The following is an 18,846-nucleotide window of genomic DNA, read 5'->3' on the forward strand; positions in this document are numbered from 1 at the left end:
CACTATTTCTGAATTAGGCAGGTGTACCCTAGTAGGTCAGACCTACGAGATGAGCCCTTGGAAAATCCAGATGCCGGATGTTTTACCGATGACAGCAGCTATATGAAGGAAGGAGTTAGAAAGGCAGATGATATATATATATATATATATATATACAGATTACAGATATGCTTTCCTTGTGTTACATGCACATGCAGCATCTGGAAAGAGAGGGGCTTACTGACTGCAAAGAGTTCCCCTGTTAAATATGGCTCTACTTCAGGCAGTACTGGAGCCTTTAGAAGTAGCCATCACCCACTACAAGGGATATCAGAAGGGAGATAATTATATTAACCAGGGAAATGCGTTAGCAGATAGAGCAGCTACACAGGAAAGTTTGGAAATGGCCCTTATACCTCAATCTGTGGAAGTGGTTAAGGAATCTCACTATACAGAGCCTGAAAATGAATGGGCCCAACAGCGAGGCTATATTAAAAATGCAAATGGATAGTGGATGCTAAATCACAGAATTATGCTACCAATGGCCACTTAATGGAAAATTACACAACTCTACCCACTTGGGAAGAGATGCCTTAGTACAACTGGTCTCCAGAGCTTTTGGAGGAAAGGGACCAAATATGGTCATAAAGGAAATGACTCGCTCTTGGCCTCTATATTTACAGCATAACCCTCACCATGTAAGGCCACCTCCCCTGTTGACTACTGTGCAGAGGAGGGGAGCATAAACAGGTGTAGATTGGCAGGTTGATTTTACCAGTATGCTCCCAACAAGCAATTATAGGTACCTTTTAGTCTTTATTGATACTTTTACAGGATGGATAGAGGCCTTTCAGACCCGAATGGAGAAAGCACACGAGGTGTTTAAAGCCATGTTGAAAGACATCGTGCCACGTTTTGGACTCCCACAGTCAATCCAGAGTGACAATGGACCTTCATTTATATCTAAAATGACCCAGCAGAACCCAGCAGCTTCTGAGAATAATGACTGTGCAGGAGAAACTGAGGAAGGCAGTGATTGAAAAAGGCAGTGATTGAAAGAGACCCAGCTCATGAAGTGAACTCATTAGATGAGATAGGCAGAGACTTCCAGACCGAAAACAGGCAGGGTCTGCGCCCCTAATCAGCAGGAAGTAGCTACAGAAGATGGAGACTCGACGCCCATCAACATCCCCTTAAGATTAAGGTCTGGAGTCTCTGAGGGGGGAATGAAGTAGGCAGGCATTCAGGTTAAAATTGGTCAGATTTGTAAACTGGAAGACCACGCCTTCGTCATGCCCCTGTGTGACCTCATTCTCCTACCTGGCAGCACCTGGGTGCCCACCAGCCAATCAGGTTAATTAACCACTGCCCTTTGGAGTGGGTTAAAAGCCTAGGGCACAGTGTGCCCGGGCCCTGCTCTTCTTCCCTGGCCTCTTGCCAGGACAGGGCTTGCTGTAGCCCTGCACCTCCAGGGCGCATGGCCTTCGGGCCATGTGCTCTAGGCTTCCTGGCCTAGATGCTCATCCACATGGCTGGTTCCTGGTGCTCAGTATGAACCCCCATTCACCTCTCTCTTCTAAGTAAAGCTCTCACTCTCTTATGTATCTTCCTTACTAAATAAAAGCTTAAAACATACCATGCTGCCTCGTTTATCTGTGCCGGTATTTAGAATTCTTCTCTAAATACTAGGCAAGAACCCTCTCGGGCTTATTAATATCGGGGATTTGGTAATAAGCCCGTGGTGAAATCGTAAGGCACCCCAAATTCCGGTAGTGCATGTGGCACCCAGATAGCATTTCTAGGGGACTTTAAGGGGCCGCATTTCAGGGTAAATTTTAGGGGGTATTGTCCGATTTCATTTCAATCACTATGTTTTGAACACAAATATTTTGTTTGCAGAAGACACAGCAGCCTAAAATGACTTCAATTACTGTTAGTTTGAATAGCGAAGAAAAGAACTTAAAGAAGGAAGAACGGGATCTTAACAGAGAAGTAATCTTCATAGCCATTAATAAGAAATTAACTTCTAGTTTTAAGTTTAAAGTATGTTTATGAAGACTCCCTTTAAATTTTAACTTAGATAAGGGAAGCAGTGAGTGGCATTGAAATACTACAGGGGCCAGCACTGTGGCATAGCAGGTAAAGCCATCGCCTGCAGCACCAGCATCCCATATGGGGCCTGGTTCAAGACCTGGGTGCTTGTCTTTCAATCCAGCTCCTTGCTAATGTGCTTAGGAAAGCAATGAAATTTAGCCCAAGTACTTGGCCCTCTGCACCCACATGGGAGACCTGGAAGATGCTCTTGGCTTCAGCCTGGCTCAATCCTGGCAACTGATGCTACTTGGAGAGTGAACCTGTAAATGAAAGATATCTCTCTCGCGCTCTCTGTAAGTTTGCCTTTCAAATAAATAAATGAAACTTTAAAAAAGAAGACACCAACAAAAAATGCAATGTGAATGATATTGTATGACTTGGAATAAAATTCCTGATGACTTCAAAAGTGCTGTACCTTGAATACCTTGATGAAAATAAGGAAAACGTTCATTTAGTTGAGTAATTCAATAAATGCATGTGTTTGTAATAAAGATAATGATACTGCAGATGAATGTGTGAGTTTGAAAAATGACTTAGGGGCTGGTGTTGTGGCATAGCAGGTGAAGATGCTACCTGTGATACTGACATCCCTATGGGTGCTGGTTTGAGTCTCTGCTGCTCCACTTCAAAGCAGCTCCCTGCTAATGTGCCTGGGAAAGCAGCAGAAGATGGTCTAAATGATTGGGCCCCTGAACTCATGTGGGAGACCTGGAAGACGCTCCTGTCTCTGGCTTTGAACTGGGCCAGCCATGGCAGTTGTGGCCATTTGAGGAGTGAACCAGCAGATGGAAGATCTCACTGTCTATCCCTCCGGGTCTCTATAACTCTGTGTCTCACACAAAATTAACATCTGAAAAAAAGAATGACATAATTGTGAAACTGATAACAATGACTCTTCTAAATATTTTATATTTTAATAATAGATGCTATATCATTGCATTAAATATTATAAGTAGATATTTACATGGTTAAATAAGTTTGTTGAATATATATCTGTGTATTCTTTTTTTTTCTTTTTTTTTTTTTGACAGGCAGAATGGACAGTGAGAGAGAGACAGAGAAAAAGATATATCTGTTTATTCTTACCAGATGACGTGTATTTTGCTCACAATTAGAAAATCAAGTTATCTGTGTGGGTACAATATAACATTCCACAACATTTGTAATTAAATCTAACATGTCCAAAAAATTTTAACAGTAGTATACTGAAATTCTCTGATATTTTTACAATAGGCAGTCATCCGTTTTCTGAAAGCATAGTTCTTCCATAGCACCACCCCTATTTTTATTGATAAATTTTCCATGTTTTGGACAACAGAAATAGAAAACTAATCTCATTCAATTCAACAGCTCCTACAAATAAATGGAGGGTATAGCACTCTTCAAATACAAAGTAATATTTCTAAGAGGAGAGAATTGGGGTGAGAAGTAACCCAAAGGTGAATCCACTTTTGTTCCCTCATTTACCATTCACGCTGAACTGCCTAAAAAGCTGTACTCTGATCTCTAGGATGTGCACACGCGTGACAGATTGCAAGGATGCTGCATAAAATCATTTTTCTGACTATAGTGATTCTGATAGTTATGAAATGCCACAGAAGATTATAAGATATGAAAGTTTTGGCTGGTACTGCGGCTCAATAGGCTAATCCTCCGCCTGTGGCGCCGGCACACCAGGTTCTAGTCCTGGTCGGGGCACCGGATTCTGTCCCAGTTGCTCCTCTTCCAGGCCAGCTCTCTGCTGTGGCCCAGGAGTACAGTGGAGGATGGCCCAAGTCCTTGGGCCCTGCACTGGCATGAGAGACCAGAGGAAACTCCTGGCTCCTGGCTTCAGATCAGCATGGTGCGCCAGTCGCAGTGTGCTGGCTGCAGCGGCCATTGTGGGGTGAACCAACGGCAAAGGAAGACTTTTCTGTCTCTCTCTCTCACTGTCCACCCTGTCTGTCAAAAAACAAACAAACAAAAAAAGATATGAAAGTTTCCAGATTCAAACATTGCTCAACTATGTGGTAACAAGGGAACTAGAATCTCCAAAAAGGACTATTGGAACATGAAAATTTTATCCCTGATCTAGACTTTGGAGAATGAATGACACAGTGGAGACAGCATGGCCTTTGGAGGTAGAGGGTGTTGAACTGGAATCTTCTCATTGTCAATTGTCACTTCCAATGTAGCTCTGGGCAAATTACTTAACTCATCTTATAAAATAATCTTGTAACACCATTCACACATAGTTGTGATAAAAATTTTAGTTATATGGAAAATACATATTAAACACATAATATACGCCCCTTACTGTCCAAGTTATAAGAAGAAAACAGATATTGGAGTAAAACAAAAAGGAAAGAATGAAGAAAAAGAAAAGCAGGAGCAGGTAAGTACACAGTGTTTATAATGTATGAGGGAGGACAAAGTATAAATTATTGATAATATGCTATCATATATCAGAATACATCTGATACTATATGAATCTAAGAATAGAAAAAATAAGTAACATCTATTTTAGTTCACTTTCAAATATATGTGTACTGACAGCTGCTTTTGATATAAATCAATGGTCACTGATGTTTTACTGTGATTCATAATATATTATAATTATGCTGGTTGCTAATATTTCCCAATTAGATGAGCAGTATGTTCAAAAACATTACAGCTTTATTTACTTCCTATCTACAAATGTATCCAAATGAGAAACACTGAAAATAGTATATTGTTTCTTAAAAATCAGTTCAATTTCTCCCTATTGATTCATGGGCAATGATTATTGGAGAACATTGCCTCATTTGTTTTTCAAGGCATCAGGTTTACTTATAACAACATAGTTAAATACGCCTTGAAGTTTCTCTAGTTGCCCACCATTTGATAAAAGTCAACATTCTCTTTGTAATGGGTTCCCAAGATTGATGCATTTCTTATGATCAGAAGCTTTCTTATATAAAATCTTGCAGGTTATACCCCAGAACTATACAACCAGGAGACAGTAAAGTGACGGATGATTAACAAAAACATTACCAATAGGTTGAAAGCACCAGAAAGTAAGAATCTATATGAAATCACAATGAAGATTGCCTTATCACTAAGAAAGAATAACAAGTAACTGGCCCCAATATCAAAGATGGTAAAACTCTAAATTATTTGAAAATAAAAGTATGGATACATACTACTCTTCCACTTGTATATTAAACACCTATTATCTCAAAATAGTTTGTTATTTTTTGTGAGAAATATAATGATAAATAACAATCTTTCTTTGATGAATTTGTTCTGTAAAGTACCAATAGATAGAGTCATAGATTTTTCTGTACAAGGTAAAATGTTCCTTATGTTTCTCTACACATATATCCAGCAAATATGTCAATCATTAATTTGCAAAATGTAGAAAATTATTAAAATTTGTAGTTTTTCATAAAGTTTCAATTTTGCACCTTGATATAAAAAGGGGGGGAGTGTATGCCATGTGATTTGGTTTCTTCTAAATCCAGTTGTTCTAGATTTTCAAAGACTTCGATATGGTGAACCTGTCAAATCTAGAAATCCTATTTCATCCTTTTATGACTGTGGCCTAAGTTCCTCAGTCCCTTCACCTCTTCTTAGATGAAACTTAGCATATTTTTAGTTATTTAAGCATTCAGCATTTCTTAAGTATATAGATTGAAATCATCTAAGCTCAGAGCTTTTTCAGTAATCAGTTTCATGTTGTGTCATCACACTCAATACTTATACTGCCGTGGTGATAATGAGGATAAAAAAGAACTCTGTGTCTGGGAAGGATATACACTTATACATTTTTATATTCCGATTGTCTAATATTTCCTGAATTTTGTTTTTGTTTTACAGGAAAAAAAAAAAAAAAAAACAGTGATAAAGCAATCAGAAGCCGAAGAGGTGTTTACTATTGATGCTTAGGGTCATCTGACTTTTGCGGCCAGTAGACCTATAAGGCTAAATTTATTTACAGGAGTAATAATTTTTCAAAAGCCATTTTTTTCTGTATGAAACTGCCAATACCATGGATAGAAAAGAAGAACTATAGAGGAGAAAGAAAATGATGTTCATTTGTGTTTGTGTTAACCTAAGGGACATTCTGCAGAGAGCTACCATCAGCTGAACCATTGGGACTTGATGGCATTGTATCTTGCACTCTTCATGTGCTATCATTTTCCCAAAGACATATTATTTCATAATTTATTTATTTATTTTTTGACAGGCAGAGTTATTGAGAGAGAGAGACAGAGACAGAGAGAAAGGTCTTCCTTCCGTTGGTTCACCCCCTAAATGGCCACTAAGGCCGGCACGCTGCACTGATTTGAAGCCAGGAGCCAGGTGATTCCTCCTGGTCTCCCATGATGTGCAGGGCCTAAGCACTTGGGCCATCCTCCACTGCCCTTCCAGGCCACAGCAGAGAGCTGGCCTGGAAGAGGAACAACTGGGACAGAATGCAGTGCCCCAACTGGGACTAGAACCCGGGATGTTGGCACCACAGTCGGAGGATTAGCCAAGTGAGCCGTGACACTGGCCTCATAATTTATTACAAATAACACTTTTCCTCATACTTACCATATAGCTTATCTGATGTATTGTCTTCCAGTTGTGATAAAAATTACTGAGTTGCATGAATTGAAGAGAAGCACCATGCAGTATTGTGTACACTGAGATTTCATTTGCAGATGCTGGGCAGTCAAAATCATTAGATTTCAAAATAAATAAATAAATCCAGTAGTTCTACATAATTTACTATATTTTCACCTCCCATATATTTATCATGTCAATTTACACTTTAGTCACACCTGACCTAGCAAATGGATAGTCCAATCCTCTGTTATCTTTGCATGTCTTAATTTTCTCATTCATGTCTATCAATTTATCTTGTATATACTTGATATTCGGTATAATTGTGTTTTGTGTTAATTTTTACCGTTAATGAAAAATTACTATTATAAAATGATGGAGTACTTTAATGCATAATTTTTATATTTTCCTTCTAATTATTAGTGTAAAAACATAGAGATAGTAAAATGAATCTGAAATTTAAGTTGTAGTGGAAAGGAGATGCTAAACATAGCATTTAAGAATTGAAAACAAAATAGTATAAAAATAAAATATAGAGCATGAATCAATATGCAATATATATTATACTATCAGGTACTGATAAGTGCTTTTAACATGAAAAGGGGACAGGACAAGAGGATTTCAAAGTGCCTCGACTGACACTCTGTGGAACTATTTTTCATGGAATTGTCAGTCATGGAAGGGCCTTCTAAGGAGGTGAATTTGCAAAGAGAACAGAACAAAATGAAATAATGAATAAGGCAAAACCGAGCAGCAAAAGAGTTCCAGGTGAAATGACCAATTGGTTCTGGGGATCTGAATTGGGCACACACTTAACATATTAAAGTTAAAAGAACAATAAAGAGATAAAGAGTACTTACAGCAGAGGATGTGAGAGGGTACACAGAGGGTCATACAAGTTGGAGGTGTTTATTGAAGAGAAGGTTTCTGTGTATTTTTTTTAATGTGAAGGGACCTAGAATAGAGTTGTGGGCAAGGAAATGGTATGTTCTCTTTTATGTTAGAAAAGGCTCATTGTCTAGTGTAGGGGGAAAGATACATGCAGGGCAGTATTTGAAGCTGTTGTTATACTGCTAGTCAAAATGATGGTAGATCCGGTTGATTGTTTGTTTGTTTGTTTCTCGATAAAGAAAGTTCTCCGAGCACAAGATGCATGACGCTTATTTTTCTAGTGCCTAGTAGAAGAAATAAAATAGAGCAGGCACTCAAAAAATGCCTCATTGTAGTCAAGTGACTACTTGACTAGAATTTTAGCCTGAGAAAATGAGAAAACTGAGCATTAAAATTTCCTTGGAATATATTTTATTTTAAATTGTAAAAGATGTCAATTCTGCCACAAAATAAGTAAACTTTCATGTAGTGGATATAAGAGATTAATTTTCTCAGTAAATTCATACCATGAAGATCTTCAACATTTTAACAAGTGGAGGTGCTTCCTCCTATATATTTTGATAGATCAATACTGAATAATAACCAAGGTTGAAATACCACTGATGCAGAATGATAAAATCAACCTATAATTTTGAACAATTTCTTCACTTAAGTGCATTGACAAAATCTTGAATGGTTTTACTTACAAACTAGGAATAGCATTTTGATTGTGCTAACTTAAGGGTAATTACAGAAGTAAGAGGCCAGCACTGTGGCACAGTGGGTGAAGCCTCTGACTGTGATGCCTGCGTGACATTTGCGCACCTATTTGAGTCCTGGCTGCCCACTTCCAATCCAGCTCCCTGCTAATGAGCCTGGAAAAGCAACAGAAGGTGGCCCAAGTTACTTGAACCCCTAACACACTTTAAGGAGGCCCAGACGGAGTTCCAAGCTCTTGGCTTTGGCTTGGCTCAGCCCCAGCCAATGCAGCCATTTGGGGAAGTGAACCAGCAGATGGAAGATTATCTATCTATCTCAGTGTGTGTGTGTGTGTGTGTGTGTGTGTGTGGTGTGCTTCTCCCTCTCTGCCTCTAACTCTCTGCCTTTCAAATATTTAATATATATATTTTTAAAGAGACATCAAAAAAGGTGAATTATCTGGTAGGAATTTGGTAACTTCAATGTATTACAAACACTAACAATAATTACACCAATAAATTATCTAAAGTTAGTTAACATGATACATGTGATACCACTTTATTTTCAAGAAAATCTTATTACAGATTTATTACTCTACATATTGTACCATCAAATTTATCCTCCATCCTACTCACTTTATTGCTGCAACCTAAATTTTGCTAAACATAACCTGAAGAACTTACTAAAATTAAGTTGGGGTACAGTTTAGCCTAGCAATTAAAATAGCAGTTAGGATGTGTGCAAACCATGCTGGGATACCTGAGTTCAATGTTTTATGCTGGTTCTTGACTCTAGCTTCCAGCTAATCTGCACCCTGAGAGACAGCAGGTAATGATTCAAATAATGTTGATTGTGTTCTGGGATAATGATCATTTAATAGGCCAAAGAAAAATATTTATTGTTTGGTGTTAAAGTATCTGTTACAGAACAAACGAACAAAAACCTGTACACCTGTACATCGAATCTCTTTGGAACTATATATGACCTCGTGTCACTAACCAAGAAAAAAAAAAAAACACCTAAAGTGGGAATAAAAAACTCCACCAAGTTAATCACATGCAAATCTGAATGTTTTGATGATTGGCATATAGCTGTATTGCAACTTTCTTATATGAGCTAATACATATGAATTTAAATTTCAAGTGGCAGAGGTAAACCCATCTCTTACTAGAGTTGAAAGTTGAAGTTACGTATATATTATTTATTACATTAAGATCATGGAAGTATGAAATTATAGGTACAATGTCAAACACTGTGAATTAATCCTTTATTCAAAGAACTTAAAATATTTTGGGTGTAACTCTACTTTTGATAACGACTTTCTTTCCTGTGCTAGTTATAAACAAAGATTCAGTGCCACTTACTTTACTGACTGCTGATGTTGTCCCTCCATCTCACACTCATTGCCACCATTGTGATGTCATCCAACATGACATTCTCACCAGAGCCAAGCTGATACAGCACCTCACCCTTGAATCTCCAGAACTGTGAGCTAAATCAATCTCTTCTCTTTATAAAATTATTCAGCATCAGGTATTTCATAATAGCAAGGGAAAACAGACTAATGCAATGCTGTTGGAGACATTCTGCTGTCACCATAAAGAAAAATGAACTCATTTAGAAACACACAGACCGTCTTTTATGATCCATCCTCTTAATTTTAGAAAATCATGTAGCATACAAATCAAAGTTCAGGAACCAGGTTCTAACTATAAAACTTTTGTTTTAATGATCTATACCTTTACGTACCTATTAAATGGTGTCTTATGTTGCTGTAAGTTAGTATCGATGACATGCTTTTCCTTTGTATAGATACATGGTGCAATTCTTCACTGGAATCAGATGGGTTTTCACATATCCACATGGAGAGAAAACAAAACTAGTCTCCACACTTCTCCTTGACTCACTCATATTCATGAATTAAAAGAACAGTGGTGTGTCCAAGAAATACAGAGTGGAAGAATGAAGTAGAGAAAAATAGTATTTCATTTCCTCTGGAGCAAAAACATATTTTCAGAGTTGTTGTCTTTACTAAATATGAGTGTTACATTCCCAAGAAGCTCCAGCCTTCCTTATCCCCAGTGTATATGTCTCTTGTATGGTCATCTAATTTTTTATCTTAACTTGACAATGTAGTAAGTCCAGTGCTTTAAAGAGCGGAAAATACAAAGGAGGAGGATGAGACAAAGAAAACTTCATTTCTTTTTTTTTATTTATTTGAAAGGCAGAGTTACAGTGAGGCAGAGAGAGAGAGAGAGAGAGAGAATGTCTTCCATCCACTGGTTCACTCCCCAAATGGCCATAAGGGCCGGAGCTGCGCCGATTTGAAGCCAGGAGCCAAGAGCTTCCTCCTGGTCTCCCACGCGGGGCAGGGGCCCAAAGACTTGGGCCATTCTCTTCTGCTTTCCCAGGCCATAGCAGAGAGCTGGATTGGAAGTGAAACAGCCAGGACTTGAACCAGCACCCATATGGGATGCCAGTACTACAGGTGGAGGCTTTACCTGCTACACCACAGTGCCGGCCCTGAAAACTCCATTTCATTCCAAGAAAATGGAAATTTTGTTCCCAAAGGGAGCTAACACTAAATGGTAGGAGATACCTACTCCATTTGTTTGAATGTAGGTGTTTGGCTGTTATCTCAATCAGGAGCAAAAGATATATTAATAGCTAAGACTATTTGAGATAGAACGTTGTTACTGCATATAACGCATGGGTCTATTTTTTTCCCATTTAGGGCATTAAAACACTTGGACATTAATGGTTCTGAGTGTACATAAAACCACTAGAGTTTTACAAACCCACAGATAAGTCTAACTTTCAGAAAAAATGCTGTGGAAACAAATATCATCGATTATCAAGAATTTCTCGATGTTATTCTCTCCTTGCAGACATTCTGCATAATAATGAAAAACAGCTTGCGTATGCTCGCATCTCTCTCCTTCAGTGGTGACGCGCTTCAGTGAAGTTGTCATATTAACTCGGTCCTCCTCTGAGACTCCTTCCCATCAACTGCTAACATCAGTGTTTTCATTCTGGGCATGTCAATTCTGTTGGTTCAGTTTCAGTTTGTGGTCACAGGTGAGAAGTACAAGGCTCGGGTGCCAAACGATCGAAAAGGTTCTAGTGAAGCTTGAACATCCGCTAACTCGGGAGAGGCCGGAATGACTAATCTCAGTGCTACTTAATCAGAATTATTTTTCCACAAGTGACAAACCAGAAGAGACTTCAGAGTATTGATAGCTGTTTCCAAATGCCTTACATAATTGTGGTTTTGAATTCATTTATAAAGGTGTGTTTACCTATAATAAAAGCCAAGTTTTCCAGTTTAAAAGTAAGATAACAAATTCCTCATCCCCCACTCTCCATTGTTTAAATAAACAATCAATCAAGCATAGTCTATCATTAAAGAAGCCTCTCTACAGTGTTTTGAGAATGTGTCTTCTGAGAAAGATTTGGGAAGAAAATATGCCAATAGTACAGCCTTGCCTACTCAGGAATCAAAGATCCAATTGCTAACTGCTTTAGAAAATATTGATATAATGTATAATTTCAAATGCCTATTTTAGCATTCCAAAAATCTATACATCTTTCTATTAAGAAGCAGTGATTTTATTTGAGCTAGGGCCCATTGATCAATCCAGATCTTGCAAAACCAAATTTGTGGCCATTAGCCATATGTCTGTCCTTGTAACTTTAAGGAAAATATGGCTTCATAAATGGACTTTGCAAGTGCCTTGCTTCACGTAATCTCTACCATATTATTCCAAAAATATAATTTTCACAAATAACAATAATAAAGAACATAGGACAAACTGTATGAGAAAACTTTTTTTTTCTTTTATCTGTCTTGAAATAATATGCATACTATCACTTGATAATTCAATTTGAGCCTAGAGTAGAGTTTATCAGGACATCTTATGAACAAAAACTACTGCAATTTTATATAATTCCTGCCTAAACTATTTCAATTTTTAAGCAAATGTAGTCAGAGCCTCTCACTTCTACCAAGAATTGATCAGGCTGTAGCCACAACATTAATAGTAAAAAAAATCTCTTAGCCCACTGAAAAGTAGCAGGATGGAATATGAAGTGTGTGTTTCCATGTGTATGTCTTTGTGTGTGCTGTATGATGGAGGTCCTCATCTACTGATACTTTCAAAATCAAGGAAAAAAAATGTACTATGATAGAAGTGGAGGAAACAGTGTGGGGAATATTTTATTATTGCATCACAGAATTTCAAAACATTTTATAAGACCTTGAAAATATCCTTATGTTCCCAGACTTACAGCCACAAATCATTTTGAATCTGCTAAAAATAATTAAAATTTTAAAACAAATAAAAAAGAATGAAAAGTTCATCTTTTGGTGAATGAGAGTTGCATTAAATTTTTCACATAAAATTTATTAATTTAAGATTTAGAAAGGGACAGGTATCCACTGTGCTTTCTCATGCCATATAATTATAAAAGAGCACTATAACATACAAAGAATCATGTATTTCACTCAAGACTGGGGACTGGAGGGAGCAAGGGTTTGGTCTCCTGATCAAGCTGCCCATGTCTCATATCAGAGTACCCGAGTTCAATCCCTAACTCCAAATCCTGATTACAGCTTTCTGCAAATGCAGAACCTGGGAAGCAGTGGTACAGGTAGAATTCTTGCCTAACTATCCTGTCAACCATGGTGGGAATCCTAAATTGACTTTTTGGATACTGGCTTTGGACTCTGAGTCACTGCAGTTATTTGAGGTGTGATTGAGTAAACAGTTTCTCTCTCTCTCTCTCTCTCTCTCTCTCTCTTTCTCTACACACACACACACACACACACACACACACACACACATATTCTTCCTCTGAGATAAATAAATAAAATGCAAAAAGAAACAATAGGGCTATGCTGACAGCATAGCCCTGACTGTTAATGAACAACTTAATACATTATCCCTCTTAGTAGTTTTTTTTATCTGTTCTACTTAATATGACTGGTTTAGATCTGTAATTGATGCACAGTTATTCTTAAGTGTTGAAAATTAACTGAAATGTGATCCCTGTTGAACATGGTGGTGGGAATGGGAGAGGGAAGAGATGTATAATTTGGGACATGCTCAGGCTGACTTGCCCCAAGTGGTGGAGTTGGAAGCATACCAGGGGATTCCAATTCAATCCCATCGAGGTGGCATGTACCAATGCCATCTCACTGTTCCAGGTGATCAGTTTCAGTTCACAGTTGGTCATGGTGAAGGGACTGGGAGTCAAAGGGAACACATAGACAAGTCTAGTACCTGCTAACGCTAACCGATAGAATAAATAAAGGGGAGAGTGATCCAACATGGGAAGTGAGATACTCAGCAGACTCATAGAATGGCAGATGTCCTAAATAGCACTCTGGCCTCAGAATCAGCCCTAAAGGCATTCGGAGCTGGCTGAAAAGCTCATGAGAGTATTTCAGGCATGGAAAGCCAAGACACTCTGGCAAAAGATCTCTGTGAGTGAGATCTCAGTGGAAAGAACAGGTCATCAAAGAAGGAGGTACCTTTCTCTGAAGGGAGGAGAGAACCTCCACTTTGACTATGACCTTGTCTAAACAAGATAAGAGTCGGAGAACTCAGAGGGCTTCCATAGCCTTGGAAACTCATGACTGGAGCATAGGGAGATTACTGATGCCATAGACAGGAGTGTCAATTGGTAAAGTCAACAACAGGAGTCACTGTGCACTTACTCCTCATGTAGGATCTCTATCCTTAATGTGCTGTACATTGAGATTTAATGCTATAACGAGTACTCAAACAATATATTTCACTTTGTGTTTCTATGGGGGTGCAAACTGTTGAAATCCTTACTTAATGCATACTAAACTGATCCTCTGTAAAAAAAAAAAAAAAAAAAAAAAAAAAGAATAGAAACTATCAACTCCCAACTTGACTCTCACTGGGATTAAACATGACAATAGGTCTGATCTGATTTCATCATCATTAAAAAAAATCATCTATTATTTTTCACTTTATGTTTCTGTGTGGGAGCAAACTGTTGAAATCCTTACTTAATGTATACTAAGCTGATCTTCTGTATATTAAGATAATCGAAAATGAATCTTGATGTGAATGGAAGGGGAGAGGGAGTGGGAAAGGGGAGGGTTGTGGGTGGGAGGGACGGTATGGGGGGGAAGCCATAGTAATCCATTATTCGTACTTTGGAAACGTATATTCATTAAATAAAAGTTAAAAAAAAAAAAAAAAGAAATTATCAATTCCCAACTTGACTCTCACTGGGATTAAACATGACAATAGGTCTGCTCTGATTTCATCATCATTTAAAAAAATCATCTATTATTTTTCACTTTATGTTTCTGTGTGGGAGCAAACTGTTGAAATCCATACTTAATGTATACTAAGCTGATCTTCTGTATATTAAGATAATCGAAAATGAATCATGATGTGAATGGAAGGGGAGAGGGAGTGGGAAAGGGGAGGGTTGTGGGTGGGAGGGACGGTATGGGGGGGAAGCCATTGTAATCCATAAGTCGTACTTTGGAAAATTATATGCATTAAATAAAAGTTTAAAAAAAAATAATAACAGAAAAAAAAAAAAAAGAAACAATAGGTAATGACTGCCTAGCAGTCCAAGGTCCAAGGGATCATCTTGCAGATTCTTCGCTTGCATGTCCAGCCCCTTGCAAGGTTCCAAGAGGTAGGTGCTGGAACTACCGGGCCTCCTCTGCATCTTTCTCTCTGTGTGGCCTTAATACAAGGTGCTGGGAGCACAGTAACTAGACTTTTTCCATAGTAACTTAGAGTTCCTAAGATAATGTTCAAAGGGCTATGAACATTATCTGTATGGCCTTTGTTACACAGTCTAAAAACAATGTCATTTCTGCTACATTCTATTCATCTGAGATGTCCCGGGGCTGGCCTCTGTTCAAGAGGACAGGACATCGACTTCTTTTAATAGCAAAAATTTATAAGAATTTACAGAGAAGTCTTAAGCAGGCAATTCCTTCTAACTTCTGGTCAGAATTACCCAAAATATCTATCTAAATAAAATTCTAATCTAAAAGTGTAAGCACAATTGCAATTTCCAAGCACCTTAGCTTTTATTGTAAAGTATTTTTCTTTATTCTTCAAATACCAAAAGTCAAGAAACAATTCACAGACCAAATTTTTCATTGCCATTAACTATATCATGCTCTAAATTACTTTTCAGTGCTGTGTTATCTATATTGGCCATATAGAACAACTAGTTGGCATTAAAAAGAAAAAAGTCCAAAAGTGCTTAATGTGCAGAAGTGGTGATTCAAACTTCATTTTTTATTATGGCTATAATTAATATTTGTATTGGCCAGATTCCTTTCTGAGAACTTCAAAAGAAGTCATTGCATTGTCCCAGGAATACGGTTGCTTAACCGTTCTTGTTATTCTCATGTAATAAATAAGAAAGCGAAGCTCAGAGAGGACCAGTCCCGTCTCCAAATCAGACATGTAATAATCCAGTAGCTGAGTTCAAAGAAAAGATGAATGGCTCTACAGGCCATGTCTGAGTTCCAGTCAGTAAAACCAGCCCTTTAAAGACCCGATGCAAACTCATCTTCATAGAGTAACATGACAAGATAAAGTATTGTTCCTGTGGGGTGTGTGGGTCAGTTGCTTAGAACTGGGGAGCTTGGGGGGGGTCTTCAAGTGTCACGAACATTTGTTTACTTTGTTCAGTATTAGTTATTTATCTTGCGGTTCAGATAGCCTGGCCCTCTGTGAGTCACTGCTTTGTGTGTGTGTCTCTCTTCCTTCCCTTTCTCTCCCTTTCTCTCGCTCTCTCTTCACCTCTTCTAGAGGCTAAGCTTCCTGACAAGCAGAATCTAAGATGAAGATTGCTAGACAAGCAGTATATTAGGAGGTTATCTCAGATTTACACCTGTAGGAGAAGGAATAAAGCAGCACTAGGCAGCAGCAGAAGGTGAACTGCACCAGGCTCATGGCCAAAGTGCAAACGAAATCCCCAGGGATCTCTGAAGCTGGGATGGCACTTCAGAGTTACACTGGGCTGCCGCAAAGGAATTAGGTTTTACAACACTGATATTAACCTGCTATTGGACATACATAGGATACCCTCAAGCAGAAATCATGGCCTTTGAGCCAGGCAACTTTCTTTAGCCAAGGGCAATTCCAGGAGAGATCTGAGTGCCTTCAGCTGTCATTTGGTCACAAGCCCAGCACCTGGTAGAACAGGCCCTTCAGTACTAAAGGAGGAACACTAACCACACAGCTATCCTCCTACACACACACATACACACACACATTGTCAATGTATATTTATCTGTAAATTTATCTGTAAAATATAAAAATGTATCTCTTTACTTTGTAAATTAAGCATTTCTAACATTAAATTTTATTTAAGAATTAAAACTAAATATAAGTTCAAATATATTTTCTTGCATCTCAAATTACCTTCTTTTGCACTCTACACTTATGAAATTAATTCTCCAGATAAGTATAATTATTTCACAAGGGTCATTCTGTATGTATTTATTTACGCTTCTCTTCGAAGAGGTTTTGAAGGAATTTAGAGATGTTTCAAGAATATTGGAACTTTAGTGGCTGGCATTGTGGCATAACACTTTAAGCCACCACTTCACCAGCATCCTATATGAGCACCAGTTCATGTCCTGGCTGATCCACTTCCAACCCAGCTCCCTGCTAATGCTCCTAGGAAAGTTTCAGAAGATCACCCAAGTGCTTGGACCCCTGCACCTACATGGCAGACCCAGAAGGAACTCCTGGCTCCTGGCTTCAACCTGCCCAGCTCCTGACATTGCAGCCATCTGGGGAGTGAATCAGAGGATGAAAAACCTCCCCCACCCCCGCTTTGTCACTATCTTTATCTCCTCTATCTCTACTTCTCCCTCTTTCTCTGTAACTCTGCCTTTCAAATAAATAAAATGCATCTTTTTAAAAAAAAGAATATTGGAAATTGTATACATGTAACTGATGGGAATCTGAACAAAGGAAGAATTAGAATAGGGGACAAAGATAAAATGGTGGTAGATTAATATGAAAAAGTTTATAAGAAGCTCAACACTTGCAAAATAATTAAGTACAAATTTGGAGCTAGGCTTCTAGGCAACAAAAACAGAAAATAGGGTATACTACAAGGGCCACTGTCTGTGAGATTAAAAATATACCAGGGCCATCACTGTGGTATACTGGGTAAAGTCGCTGCCTCCAGTGCAGGCATCCCATATGGGTGCCCGTTCAAGTACCAGCTGCTTCACTTCCAATCCAGCTCCCTGCTGTGGCCTGTGAAAGCAGTAAAAGATGGCCCAAGTCCTTGGGCCCCTTTACCCACATGGGAGACCTGGGAGAAGCTCCTGGCTCCTGACTTTCAATTGGCCCAGCTCCAGCCATTGCGGCCAATTGGAGAGTGAACCAGTGGATGAAAGACCTCTCTCTCTCTCTCTCTCTCTCTGCTTTTCTCTGCCTCTCCTTCTCACTCTGTGAAATTCTGACTTTCAAATAAATAAATAAATATTTAAAAAATAAAAATATATCCAACATTTATGAGAATTATAAATTTTCCTGGGGACTGGTACCTTGAGTATTTTCAGCTTTGGCTCAATTCATACGGTTCAGTTTTTTCATCATAAATTGAAACTGAACGTGTGAATATTTGTGAAGAAGTAGAGGAACTTGAATGCTTTCACACTGATGAATATAACTGAAAAAGACCATGTAACATGATGAAGTCAGTAACAATCATTGCAGGTGGAAATAGTTAAAAAAAAAAAAAAAAAGAAAAAGAAACCATGTAGGAGGTAGCATTTAAACAAAGATTTAATTATCAGTTAAGAGAGATGACAGGCCGGTGCCGCGGTTCACTAGGCTAATCCTCCGCCTAGCGGTGCCGGCACACCGAGTTCTAGTCCCAGTCAGGGCACCGGATTCTGTCCCGGTTGCCCCTCTTCCAGGCCAGCTCTCTGCTGTGGCCAGGGAGTGCAGTGGAGGATGGCCCAAGTGCTTGGGCCCTGCACCCCATGGGAGACCAGGAGAAGCACCTGGCTCCTGCCTTTGGATCAGCGCGGTGCGCCAGCCGCAGCACGCCAGCTGCGGCGGCCATTGGAGGGTGAACCAACGGCAAAGGAAGACCTTTCTCTCTGTCTCTCTCTCTCTGTCCACTCTGCCTGTCAAAAAAATAAAAATAAAAAAAATTAAAAAAAAGAGAGAGATGACAGGCATGTGGTTTAGAAAGGCCATCCAGAAAAACTAACACATATAAATGTATGGCAATGTAAGAGAAAAAAGGTAAAGCATAATTGTGGAATTAACTCAATCAGGCAATATTTCTTGGTACCATTGATGCAATTACTTAATGTTACCAGAAATTAAACTAGCTGTATTGTTTAGCCAGGGAATTGGTATGTCTACATATATTTTATTCAGGTTTCCCAATCAAAATGCAATACTTTACAATGTAGCAGAAAATAATTTTATTTCAGCATTATGAAGACACTAATCATTTTGTAAATGTTTCTCAAAATTTAAAAGAAATATTAATAGTAAAATAGTTTGGCTTTATAGTTTATTAGTTGCACAGAAATGGATCACTGTTTTCTGGAATCAATATACTTTGCCTTATAAAAATGATTTT

Source organism: Oryctolagus cuniculus, chromosome 7 (genome assembly GCF_051225735.1).
Source record: "Oryctolagus cuniculus isolate XC-2025 breed Fujian yellow rabbit chromosome 7, ASM5122573v1, whole genome shotgun sequence".
NCBI classification, from domain to species: domain Eukaryota; kingdom Metazoa; phylum Chordata; class Mammalia; order Lagomorpha; family Leporidae; genus Oryctolagus; species Oryctolagus cuniculus.